The sequence below is a fragment of the Dermacentor albipictus genome, chromosome 1 (assembly GCF_038994185.2).
Source record: "Dermacentor albipictus isolate Rhodes 1998 colony chromosome 1, USDA_Dalb.pri_finalv2, whole genome shotgun sequence".
Taxonomy (NCBI): Eukaryota; Metazoa; Arthropoda; class Arachnida; order Ixodida; family Ixodidae; genus Dermacentor; species Dermacentor albipictus.
The window spans coordinates 441,223,441-441,235,774 of record NC_091821.1 but is presented as its reverse complement, the minus strand read 5'-3'; the positions used below and the strand labels follow the sequence as shown (position 1 = coordinate 441,235,774).

General features: G+C 45.0%; 1 long non-coding RNA gene across 1 annotated transcript; it reads left to right on the top strand.

The window, feature by feature from the left end:
- The first annotated feature begins 7,308 nt into the window (after window positions 1-7,308).
- LOC135903116 (uncharacterized) lies at window positions 7,309-10,509 on the top strand. Its single transcript, XR_010564729.2, has 4 exons — window positions 7,309-7,590; window positions 8,251-8,402; window positions 9,862-9,947; window positions 10,318-10,509. It is a non-coding gene; the product is annotated as an uncharacterized lncRNA (long non-coding RNA).
- The last annotated feature ends 1,825 nt before the right edge of the window (window positions 10,510-12,334 follow it).

The following is a 12,334-nucleotide window of genomic DNA, read 5'->3' as shown; positions in this document are numbered from 1 at the left end:
CCAGTCCACATATACATGAAGGGTGCTCACACTAAAACCAGCCACACCAGCGAAGCGGCAACCCCATAATTATTTTGTTTAGAAAAAAAACAGGAACAGCGCAACACAGAGCGCTGATTAAGAACCAAATGCAAATTTGAGCAGAGGCGAAGGCGGAAGCAGCCAAACTGTGCAAATCGACGGATCTCTGTGAGGACTTCAAAGGGCGTAACTTTGACTGCGTTCTTCTCGACAAAAGCACACGAAGTGGAAATTCCTTTTCGTGCGATTGTGTCGGAGCGGGAAACCTGGCAGTGACTCCCAGGTACTTTCCTGCCAAATTCCCTGGGAAATCGGCAAGTGGACGACCCTTTCCGCATCCGGAAGCCGCATGAAGTGTCTACTTTATTGCAAAATGAGTGCCCATCGGACTGCCGCGCCTTCTCAGTTGATGTCAGACTTGTATTATTCGTTACCAAGTAACCTGATTTTAGAAGAAGTTGTTGATAGCATCGATAAGCAAGGCGTAGTTAGATTTCAAAATGCCTGTGGAACGCGCGTCGGCAGCTTCATGGAAATGCTCACCCACTACACAAAATCCACATACATTTGTCGTGACAATAAGCTTTTCATATAAAAGCAGGGAGTTTGTGTAGGTTAGTGCTTGGCACCTTTACTTAGCAACATTTTGTTGGCACGCTATGACAGGGGCTTACTCGCTCGCCTACAGCTGACGACCATAAGAATATTTCGCTTTGTTGACGACTTTTTAGTGTTTAATCCAGTTGACCCTTGTACCACGGAGCTAACCTCCAAGACAATTACTGAAGCCTTCAGTGAGATAATGAAGGATTTTACATTAACAATAGAAAAGCCCACTAATGACCGTTTAAAGTTTTTAGACATCGAAATTCTTTGTAAACCTCATCACGTGTGCTGGAGCTACTCGCCTCACTCAAAGAAATGGCTTCTCTCCTTTTCGTCCGCACACTCCAAACTATTAAACAAGGTATCGCTAAGGCATGTTTGCGAGTGGTTCTGAAGCGCTCGTGCGAGCACTCTCTTTAACAGAGCGTTTCAGTGCAAGTCAACAGACTAACATCAGTAGGCTACCCGACCAGCGCGTTGTGCAGTGTTGCTGGTGGCCTTGTAGAAGAGTTAAAGAACGCGGGAAAACAAACTATGCAGTCACCGCCTTCAAGATCTAGGCTTGCCGTCATTCCTTATGTACACCGTGTTTCCCATAACATTATGAAAACTGCAGCCAAGGCAGGAGTGAGAGTGCTGTGCAATGCCCCTAATAAACTGAGTGGTTTGTACAAAATAGTCAACAGGGAGAATACTGTCGCACGCAAAAGCTGCTATAAGAATCATGTTCGTTGCGTTATTGACTGTACAACGCAGGTCGTCTGTAAAATCCCGCATCCTTGTAAACGTTGCTATATCGGGCTAACGGGGAGGTGCATTAATGATCGCCTGCGCGAGCATGCTACTTACCCGTACTGTCATCTAGCTGCCCACTGTAATGCGTGTGGTTGCACCCTGATCTTTTAGAGGTGGGAAATAATTGGCAGATATAGCGAAAAGCACGTGGGGAATTTTTTTGAGGCATTGTGCATATTCAAAAGTGGCGAAGCGTGCGTCAGTTCTGCGTCCCTCACGCTCTCAACGAAAGAACTGAATTATCTCCGTGGCTGCCGCTCATCTTTCTCATCCTTCTTTGTCTGTTCTTTATGTCACATTCAATGATGTCTTTATAGGCTGCTTCTGCAAATAGAGCATTTGGTTGCTAGTTAGTGCTCGGTCCTGTGCCTTTTACACGCTCATCCTCTGTTGCACTGTTCCTGTTTTTATTCTAAAGATGGACCAACCAGCCCCATTGAACACACTACTTTGTTTAGCGCAAGACATGGGACATGAGAATGACGACAGGACAAGGTGCTTGGATGGTACTCCATCGCGATATATCAGCATAAGATACGAGACTTCTCACTTCACGACATCGTCCGGTACAGTGCTTCTTGAACTCAGAGCCACCGCTCATGATATTAACAATGGAACGAAAAATCGGTGGGAAATATTCTGTGACTAAAAGGCGGCCCAGCACTGCCTTTTCTTATCTCTTCGCCGTAGCTCCTGTGGAAAACTTGTGTCGGAGATATGAGAATTGCACCACCATATGATTGCAAAAGAACAAAAGCACATGTTACACTGGCTGACGGGTCATTGCGATTTTCCGGCAACGACATCGCTGACGAAGCTACAAGGAAAGCACATGAAGGCACAAACTTTGTTTCCTTGCTTACATCCAGGACTGATGCAACCGAACACTAAGCAAGCTACCGCGTTGTGCGACAGTGCAAAAGTGGCGCAGAGCTCAGTGACTCACCGTCGCTTGCATTGTCTCGACCCATCTATGCAAATGCAACTGTTACCTGGGCTACCTCAAAATAACGAAGCAGTGCTGTGTCGCTTACGCATGGGCATTCTATTCACCAACGCGTACTCATTCTTACTCTAATGGCTGATTGCGCAGAGTGAATAGCAGTTGTCGAGGAGAAGATAGAACACCTCCTCCGCTACTACAAGTCCTTTGAAAATTAAAAAAAAATTTACCACCGCATATACTTAAATCCGTTGGACGTAAAACATTGAAACATTGAAAAAGATTTCAGAACAATGGTTTCGCATACTGCAGTTACAAAAGGCCAAAAAAGCGCTGCTGCAATTTATGAAGGCTACCAGATTATGCGACTATCAGTGATATAGAGCAGAAAAAAGGAAGGATACTTTATTGCATGTCGACTCTAGCCCGAGTCTTCACCGATTTTACATATGGCCCTGAACGGTGGCGGATTCGTGAAGGCTGCTATTGCCCCTTTGATGTGGCGGACGTGGAGCACCAAGAGGAGCCACAGAGAACCTCACGATATAAACAGTGGACTTTTTCTTCTCCTTACCCCAGTGCATGGTAGCCAACCAGCCATAGTCTTGGGTTACCTCCTTGCATTCTGTATATTATTTACCGCTCTGGTCCCATAATCAGGGTGCGGTATCGTTTCCTTTCTTCACAGTGCAGCAGCAAGCTCTTAGCCATGTTTATTTCCACGTATTCCTATGTGAACAGTGCTCTTTTTTCTTCGCTAATGTTGACTCTGCCTTCTGCGAGTTCTTCAGCGAACTAGAGCATGCGCATGGCTAGGGTAACGTGATTTTTCACTCTTCTAATTTCACTCAGTGTCCTTAAGGAGTCTGTGTGGACGCATACGTTGAAACGCACATGAGCTTCTATTTCTTTCAGTGTCAGGAATAGGTCCAAGGTTACATAAAGTAATGCATGGAATCATTGTACTCTAATGGCCGGTGTTCGCATTCCAGTTGTCTGTTTGCTTGAGTGATACAAAGTGAGGACAAGTGTTACCACTGTGTATATCGCGTCTGGTATTAAGCCATCATAACCATTCTGGACGCACTGAATCTGGTCTGATAGTCTTCGAACGGTTGAACGTTGGAAAGGTTAAGGTTGTGACTTACGGCACCATATATATTTGTTGCTCCATACGTTGCATTATGTCCATGGTGAGGCTGCCATCATGACGCAGTCTCCTCGAGTGTCGATTTCATTTCGGGCACGTACTGAATCAGTCGACTGCCTTGCCTAGAGTGTCGTCAGCTGTAACGTGTGTTGCGTTTCCACTGGTCGATGACCTCCTGAAAAGTGTTCGTCTGGGCCTGTTTGTGAAGAGGCGGTATCGATGTAGCTCTTGACACACACACAAGCCCATATGCTGGAGTGTGTGTCGCCACGCACGCTCTGGAATTGTCAGTGTTGACACAAACGTGCTGCATCTGCGCGTCCGTCATATTCAGATACGCCTCGTGCGGTGGCGTATCAAGACCTTGAGCAGTGTGTTTCTTAGCGGCCTCCATCTCAGCCATCAATTCAACCATAATAAATGGAGAGCCTATTTATTGCCGCACAGACGAGAATATTCTAAACGCTGGCATGCCATCTCGCTTGCACAATCTAACCCCCTATGCAGACCGAGTGACAAGGTAATGGCCGAAGAAACGTTAGCGTCAATGAATAGTGACTTGGTGCCGAGGCTGATACCGACACCGTTAATCAACCGACATTTACTTGTAGCATAAAATTCGTATTCGCATATGCACAGATATATTATGCTGCTTAATTGTCTACGGCTTCTCTATTTCGCATTGCAAGGACCATTTTTTTACATTCATGAAGGAAACCCGGACAACACGCAGGGATACAGGCGTCCTCATCAAAGTATTATCATAATCGTAATCGCCATCATTATATATATTGCACGACGAAGGCCACTCTGAGCGATATACGATTCCCGCTGTCATCCACAAGCCACCCATTCAATGTGTAGGGTGATGTATGTCATGTAAAACCGTTCACGTCACACCAATCGCATGACCTGCCAGGCTCCATTTCTGTCCTTTAATGTAAACTGCAATTTTGGTAACCCTCGTTTTCTATTAACGTTAACCCTCACATGTGTTGTTCATTGCTATAGCATTTTCCGAGTGTTTACCCGAATTTGTAAGTAAGCGTCTCGTTATGCCAGCGAGCAACTGACCCAATATGTGACTGGAAGGCAAGCATAATGGCAGGATATGCAGCTGCAGTAACGACCCCGTGTGGATGAGGAGTAGGTGTGGCAGAAACAATGCCATGTTTTCTCAGCCCGCTGCCAAACAATGACATGCCTTTCCTCCCCAGATGGACTACGAAGAGGGGACTTTGTAGTCACGAGACTTCCTATACGCGGGACTTCGTACCCGTGTGTACGAAATAAAGCATATTATCACTACCGTAGAAGCCCGCGAATACACACGAAATTGGGGGCGACTGCCCGCTTGAGGCACTTTGCATGAATTCGCGTGTTATTTGTACGCTCGGAAAAACACTCTTATGTAGCGCGTATTGAGCAAGAGAAAGCTTTATCGGGAGTTTTTCATGTTGCTCTACAATTTTAGCATTCACACTTTTCATTTAATCATAACAATTCAGAAGTTGATAATTAGGACTAATTATGTAATTAGAAGGAATGCAAAATATATTGCGAGTATCCGCAAACGACGATAAACAATATTACCTGGGTTCTGTCCACGTGCATGGCATTTGCATATTTTTAAAACTTGATGCATGATAGTTGGGACACCCTGTACACGTATGTTTAGTCACGAGTGGTGCTAGGAACCCACAACTACAGAAGACGAGCGTGCGCCAAGAGAGACATTTGGGCGCACTTGTGCCCCGCATAACCAAAACCAAGTATTCCGTAACTGCAACATGTGCGAGCGCGGACGGAGATCGACAAAGCAGAGAGCATCACCTATGTGTGGGCAGTATTTAAAGGTTGTCAAGGAACACACGTAGAAATATCACGAGAGATAGCACAAGTTTCCCTGCTTGGAACGATAGGCCCTTCATTGGGCTGAAGCTGGTATTTGTACAGACACACGCAATAACACTGGTCATTCAAAAGGCCCGTGGCGATATGCAGGGTGTCCCCACTATCATGCTCCAATATTTAAAAAAATATGCGAATACAACGTAGCTGGACCCCGAACCAAAGTAATGTTTTTTCCGTCGCTTGAAGATACTGACAATATCTTTTTCACTTCGCCTAATAACATATTTAGTCCTAATTAATTTCTTAATATTACAATTAGCTTAAAGGCGTAGGCGTCCATGGGAAAATTCCAGGGCTACTTGAAAAACTACCGATGCAGCTTTCTTTTTCTCAATACATGCTACATCAAAGTGTTCTCCCGAGCGTGTGAGTTGATTTTTGAAGAATAATGAATTAAGGCGGAACGCAAAAAAAAAACAATCTGACAATCTCCAAGCGGCGGTCAACAACCTTATCTTAGTTTGGTACAGCTACGTGACATTTGCATATTTTTATACCTTGGTGCATGACAAGTTGGGGCCACCTGTATATATACGCATCATGAAAGAGGCACTGCAGGCGGAGTAATTGCTGGCGGCTGCAGTGCCATGTTCAACCCATTTGTTTCAATATTCCAAGCTTGACCACCGAAGCCCGCTATCAGACTGCAGTGAAAGCAACAGTAACATAACCTCAGCTTGCTCAATCATTTGTAGATCTCACGCCCTCGCTCGATTCATCCGCACTAGAAGGAAATGTTTTTATTTTGGCTAATCCTTGTGTTACTACCTCTACGTTAAAAAAAAAATTCTAGAGACTGCTGCATCCAACAAAGCTGCTTTCCGTTGCTTCGAAGATAAACATTTATTTGGTGTGCAATGAAGACTTGCTTCGTTTTTAACGAGTCATCACACAGCACGCTATGGGATTCCTGATATAGGGACACTGCAGGCACATTTCCGCCGTCGGCGTCAACGCGATATCCCATCATCATCATCATCATCATCATCATGCTGTTTTATGTCCACTGCAGGACGAAGGCCTCTCCCCGCCATCTCCAATTACCCCTGTCCTGCGCCAAGCGATTCCAGCTAGCGCCCGCGAATTTCCTAATTTCATCACTCCACCTAGTCTTCTGTCGTCCACGATAGCGCTTTCCACCTCTTGGTACCCATTCTGTAACCCTAATGGTCCAACAATTATTTGCTCTCCGATCCAAACCGTTCTCGTTCTGTCTATTAATGTTATGCCTAGCGCTCTTCTTTACATCGCTCTTTGCGCGGTCCTTAACTTGTTCTCAAGCTTCTTTGTCAGTCTCCAAGACTCTGCTCAATATGTCAGCACTGGTAAAATGCACAGATTGTACACCTTCTTTTTCCATGATAATCGTATGCTTACAGTCAGGAGCTGGCAATGTCTGCGGTATGCGATCCAAACCATTTTTATTCTTCTGTGAATTTCCTTCTCATGATCAGGGTTCCCTGTGATTAATTGACCTATAGGTAAGCTTACTCCTTCACAGACTCTAGAGACCGACTGTCGATGCCAAACTCTTGTTACCTTGCACGGCTATTTATCGTTATCTTTGTCTTCTGCATATTAATCTTCAACCCCACACTTCCAATCTCTCCATTAAGCTCCTCAATCATTTCTGGTAATTCGTCTGCATTGTTGCTGAATAGAACAATGTCATCGGCAAACCGAAGGTTGCTGAGATATTCGCCGTCGATTTTCACTCCTATGCCTTCCCAGTTTAATAGCTTGAATACTTCTCCTAAGCACGCAGTGAATTCGCAACTTTCACGTACGGTGGCGCCGTCTTGCGGCGGCGGCCGGTACTAATCGAACGATTATGGCTGCCGCCCGTTCTCGTAGCGTGTTGGTGTTGTCTACGCTTTTCTTCTACTTTTCGTTGATGCTTTAGCGCGTTCGAAGCTCCAGTGGGATGCTGAAGGACACTGAACGTGCTCAGAATGAGCCAACATAGAAGCAACCGCATTTGCTGTGTGCCGCAATGCAAAAATTATGCTGTAGGTGATGTGAGTCTACACTCGTTCCCAACGGCTGTGTCCATGAGGAAGAAATGGATTATTAAGCTGCGGATCGGTAAAGCAGTTACCGAAGCGATGAAGGTTTGCAGCGCGCACTTCACGCCGGAGGACTTTTTTTTGGAATACGACAGGTGAGTGACGATTCCGACCACTTCAAATCGCGAATAGACGTACCTCCATAAAGGCGCAGGCATAGCAGGGAAAGAAATAATACAGAATCGTAACTCGAATATGTTGTGGAATGATTGATGTTTACGTTTTTGTCACTCGTGTCATTGCGGCTACGTTGGAGCACAAACATTCTCCGTAAAGCCTTGTACCTGCTTCAAAATTTCTTTTTCTCGAATGCACCGCTCATTCGTTTAATTTGTGCTCTGTAACGTCGGCTTGACTTTACACCCATTTTCGAACAGAGATGAGTTGCTCATTTGTGCAGAGTCATGAGACATTTATCGCCGTCAGTTACTGCGACGTAAGTGCGGGTGTGCTGCTTCGAACGAGACATAGCCAGATTCGGGGAAGCCCAACGCAAGCAAAGAGAAAAAGCAGTTTCAGCACCGAAGTTCTTCATGTACCTTTTGTTGTAGCCGCAATTGTCTTGAGTAGAATGGCTGGTTCACGAATGTTCAATTACCGGAGATGTGAGGGGCAGCAAGTTTGGTGGCATTCTGGGAGGCATATTTTTGCAATTTATTCTGGCTTCTGTGGTCTTTTCGATTGATTGCAGTTCAGAGAGTCTAATGCATCCCTGTAAGTGCATATCGCCAGTACATGCGTTTTTTTTTCCCAAGGCCCAGCTGTTTGAACACCACGTCGGAAGCGCAAAACAAGACAGCAATTCCATCTAGGTGCCTTCCTGTCTGGGTGTTTGACGCTGTGGATGAAGCTTCGAAGCAAGCATCCCATGAAAGATCTTTGCGGGCATCAGCAAGATCATGGGCATGTAAGTTGCTCGCCTAAGTTGAACTGAGGTTCCCCAACCCGTCTTGTCTTTGTTCTGCGTTGAACGTAAGTTGTCCTGCATGATGCCATGCTGAGGCTCAAGCATGACCTTCTTACTGCTACATTTAGTAAAGATACCCAAGCCATCTTAGGACTCAACCTTCACGGTGCATTCAACAACATAGATCATGGATAGAGCTTACGTGAATTGAATATTATTAACTGTGGCCGAAAAATGCAAGAATACATCAACAAATTTCTTACCAATCGCACAGCTGTCTTTAGTCTCAATGATCAAACTTCTCCCCCAATCACCTTAGGTAGCTTTGGCATTCCTCGAGGATCCATGCTCTCGCCGTTTCTATTTCTATTTCTAGCTATGAAGTGTACTGCTGGGACGCTGGCACAAATACCGGATCTTCAATGTTCTTTACATGCAGACGACACTACCCTATGGATTAAGGGTAGCTCGGATGGCTACATTCAAGATACCTTACAAGGGCCGGGTTCAAGAGCTACAAGAGCCAAATCTGAGCTGTTGCTTCTATCCGCAAATAGATGAGATATGCCCAACATTCAGATTAACATTACCGGGAAGCAAGTTCCCGTAGTAGACAAAATCTGTGTACTTGGCATGCACATTCAATCTAACCGACTCAATACGTATACACTTCAATCGGTTACTGCCAGCGTAGACAACACCACACAGCTTATAGGAAGGGTGTACATTAAGCACGGAGGTCTCCGCAAGGCAGAATTGTCTAAACTACAGACTCACACTTTTCTATCTCCTGCATTAGGTCACAAAATTTACCCGGGAATATACCCTACCTCAGCCTGCAAGTTTTGTCCTTCTAGCAGCGCGGACCTTAACCACATTATGTGGCAACGCAAGAACCGCTCCACTCCCCCTAACCTTTGGGCTGTTTCAAGTAGTAGGGAGCTGTGGGAGGCTGCCATGCGTAGCTACAACCCCGAAGTTCAGGAAGCTATCCTGAGGTGGGCTGAGTGGTAGAGGAAACCTACCGCGAGTAGGATAACCTCCCTCGCCTTCTTCTTGTAGCCCCTTTCCCTTTAATATGGGATAAATAATGTTGTTTTTCTCTTTCTCTCCTGAAATAAGTAGTGGCACATAGTACCATTAGCATGCTTTTGTTGCAGAAGTATCCTTAACACAAATTAAATAAGTTCTCCTTAAGAAAGAATTTAGAAGTCTATGTACGCATCAATTAAATCTGCGAGAGACGTTAAGTTGTTTACGGCAAGTGCAGACCTCGAACGTTGTGAAATGTATATTGGTATAGACACGAGTTTGCATTTTCTATTTGCCCTCATGCTTGCTGGACTAGAAGGAACAAGCACACTTACTCAATTCCCTTTATATTGTGTTCATAACTTGACAGCACTACATGTCAAGAAAGGTGTAATTTTCAAAAAGCCTGGAATTTTTTATTTTGCAGCTGTGTGCAGAACCGAAAATGGGCCGTCAAATGTGCCTTTGGGGTCATGTACAGCACAACAGCCGAACATCGAAAGTTCGGAAAATGTAAGTTCACAATTGTAAGCCCGAATATATTTCATTCTTTGATAGAGAAAACAAAATCCTAAGGTAAGCTGACTAAACCATGTTGAGAAATTAATTCAGTTTCAGCATAAATTAAACATGGACTAGAAAGCTTATTCCAGCTTCACGATATGCACTTCTTGCTGTGGTACAATTGTAGTTTTTGTTAGTGTAAGTATACTTCTGTGCATTTCACGTGCCATGTTATCACCCATCACTCATTTAATGCTGAACTTTATCCCTAGGAATTCGTTTATGGATGTTACTCTCTGCTTAGTGGAAGTATTTTTAGAATATTACATCATTTACTAGGGTAGTTTGGTTCATTCATTGCTGGTTTTGTTCGATTCAGGTACCAACAGAGCTTGAAAGCAACCCAGTCACCGAGCTTGACCAAGGCGCCGCTATAGCACTGCATTGGATGCACTCCTTGCCCTCAGTGATAGGCGTTGTCGGTGTGTTGACATTGGCATTCAAGTCTGCACCGATTCATCACCAGCCAGAAGGAACACATTGGTTGACTTTCTCTCGACAGATGCTGCCATAAAAGCCTTCACAGGTGTAGAAACTGCGGAATTGTTAATGTAGTTGTCAGAGGCCGTTGCAAAACTTGACACACTCAGCACCGAGTGTAGTGTCTTAGAGCGCGTAATACTTGTTCTTGTTCGCCTCAAGATGTTTTTATCGTTTAAGTGCCTGGCGGTGTTGTTTGCAATTTCCGAAGCAACTGTACACAGGTACTTTTACGGCACTGTTCGCCCTTTGGCCGCTGTCCTCGAGGCAGCAGTTCCATGGCCAACTGCTGAGGAGATAAAAAAAAAAATCAGCCGCATTGCTTTGCAGCATTCGGAGACGTCAGGGTTGTACTTGACTGTACAGAGGTGGAAGTTGAAAAATCGCACTGTGCCTCATGCCGTATACTGACATAGTCCCATTATAAGGGTGTCCACATAGTGAAAGTCCTAATTGGCGTGTCCCTGGTGCTCTCATCACGTTTGTCAGCGACACTTTTGGTGGGCGGGCTTCTGATAAGGCTTGTGTTTATGCGTCTGGTGTTCTCGACCAGTTGCAGCCTTTTGAAGATGACCTAATGGTTGACAAGGGTTTCAACATTGATGACAGATGCACCGAGCTTGCTGTTGGCGTGATTCAGCCGCCCTTCTTGAGGAAACAAACACAGTTCTCCCAAGAAGGCGCCATGAAGACTGTTCAGATTACAAGGGCCAGGGTCCATGTAGAGAGGGCGATACAGCGCATGAAACTGTTTCGAATTTTGAAGGGCCCATTGCCATGGGAAATGTTAGCTGTAGCTGATGAAGTGTTCATCATAATTGCCGGGATGGTAAATTTGTCAGCCCCTACATTAGCTGAGAAAAGGTTCCAACTATTTAAAGCTTAGACAACAAATATCTTGTACAACCAAAAATTCAATATTTATTTTTTGTACAATAAAAAAATACAACAAACCAGATCACACCTTTATTTTTGTTAAGGATGAGGCAGTCACAAAAGAGCTGCTTTAGCAGCAGCTGGACTGGACAACTGCCCCAACGTTTTCGACAACAGCTCGTATAACACCAAACTTTAAAGATGAGTAAACGATACATAGTAGAGCAGCAATAAATATTTTAATTCATGGACACACATAATTCAAGTGCAAAAAGTATGCATGTGTTACATAAAACTTTCAGTAACATAAGCATACAAGCATACATGAGCAAAAGAAAGATCATACACAAAATAAAAATAACAGCTTTTCCGAAGTCAGTGTTGAGATGAATACCTCTGCGCAAGTGTCACGGTTACCGACGCACCAAACACATACATAATGTATCTCACCGATAAGTCCTCAACACATTTACATACATCCGCAACAATGGTTACACTGAGTTTGATCTCTCTCGTTCACACTAATATCTTTTCAGAGTTCTTAAATCGTCTCGCAAGTTCTCAAGTACTAATAAGTCACGTGCGGTGTGGTGCTTACATGTCCGAGTCAGTGCAGCTCCTCCGCATTGCTCGGTGCACCAGTGGCATCTCTGCTGAGGGCTGTCTCCGTAGAATAGGTCGAGCTTGTCGAGCGTTGTCGTCGGTGAGGGCGAGGTTGTCCACATAGCATAGGACGGGACCGTTGTCCTCGGACCAAGCCTTTGCTACAGCCGCAGGCGTGTAGGATCGAACGGGGCTGGTGCAGAGCCACCAGTGTCCTCCTCCAGCTCAACCCTTCAATCTAGCCGTCCTTGGTTCAGCGCCTTCTTCGCCCAGTGCTTTAGCCGACTTCTTTCTGCTCCTCTAGCGGTGTTCTGCCATTTGCCACCTCTCTCCTTGTAGGCCACGTCAGCCTTCTTCCTCTTCCTTCTTTGTTCTTT